This window comes from Microtus ochrogaster, unplaced genomic scaffold (genome assembly GCF_000317375.1).
Source record: "Microtus ochrogaster isolate Prairie Vole_2 unplaced genomic scaffold, MicOch1.0 UNK24, whole genome shotgun sequence".
Classification (NCBI taxonomy): domain Eukaryota; kingdom Metazoa; phylum Chordata; class Mammalia; order Rodentia; family Cricetidae; genus Microtus; species Microtus ochrogaster.
The window spans coordinates 3,438,737-3,439,637 of NW_004949122.1; the positions used below are offsets into that span (position 1 = coordinate 3,438,737).

The window sequence follows — 901 nt, forward strand, 5'->3', positions numbered from 1 at the left end:
AGAGGGCACTGCCAAATATGAGCTGGAATTATATATGATTGTGATGTGTATGACATGTGTGATGGGAAACAAATTCAAGTCCTCTGAAAAGCAGCAAGTGCTCTTAACTACTGGAGCATCTCTCCAACCTCCAACTTATTTTTTCTGTGTGATAAAATTATGTAAAATAACAACAATCACTCAAACAACATTACAAAAAGTATATGTAAATCTTCTCTTATGCCTGTTCCCATATAAATTTTATTTCCTAAGGGTAACTACTATTAAGATCTTATGATGAGTATATATGTACATCTTACTAGTTTTACTTGGTTCTTTAAACATTTGTCTTTCATTTATATGTTCAAATTTCCTTCATTTGAAAATCTTATGTCATACAGATTTAGTTTTTTTCTTTTTGTTCTAAAATTGTATTTGCTAAAAAATTCTTTAAGCCATGTGCTTTAGAAGATTGAGATTTGACTGTTATGTGTCTGGGAAAATCACCACAGAACTCTTAAAACCTGAACATGACTTTTCCACTGAAATAGGATTCTTTGTGAAAACTAGTTCATGGTTCTAAGTCCAATAGAGACATTCTTCCCTTTAACAAAGGACAAATTTTAAGATAGGTTTTTTGTTTTTGTTTTTATGGGGGGGAGGGGTTGTTGTTGTTTTTAGATCTCAGTATGAATGCAGCTGGTGTCCTTTTTATTTCTATCTATCATTGAATCAGAGCTATCTCTTCAGAATGTTGAGTTTATTGGAAAGATATTAGACTTAAGACCTTGGATTAGAAGTGACCATCAATATGAAGGGACTTTAGTATTTTATTTTCTCTTAAAAAAGTCAAGGTTCACTATTAAAATAGAGTATTGTTGTACTTAATTTTCTATCCCATGTTTTCTATTAAGTTTCACAT

The 901-nt window shown here is 31.0% G+C and overlaps 1 protein-coding gene across 2 annotated transcripts in view; it reads right to left on the bottom strand.

Annotated features, from left to right (window-relative positions):
• The window catches only part of Stag1 (stromal antigen 1), a 335,960-nt gene that overhangs the window by 53,160 nt on the left and 281,899 nt on the right, over window positions 1–901 (bottom strand). The gene's annotated exons all lie outside the window — the stretch shown is intronic.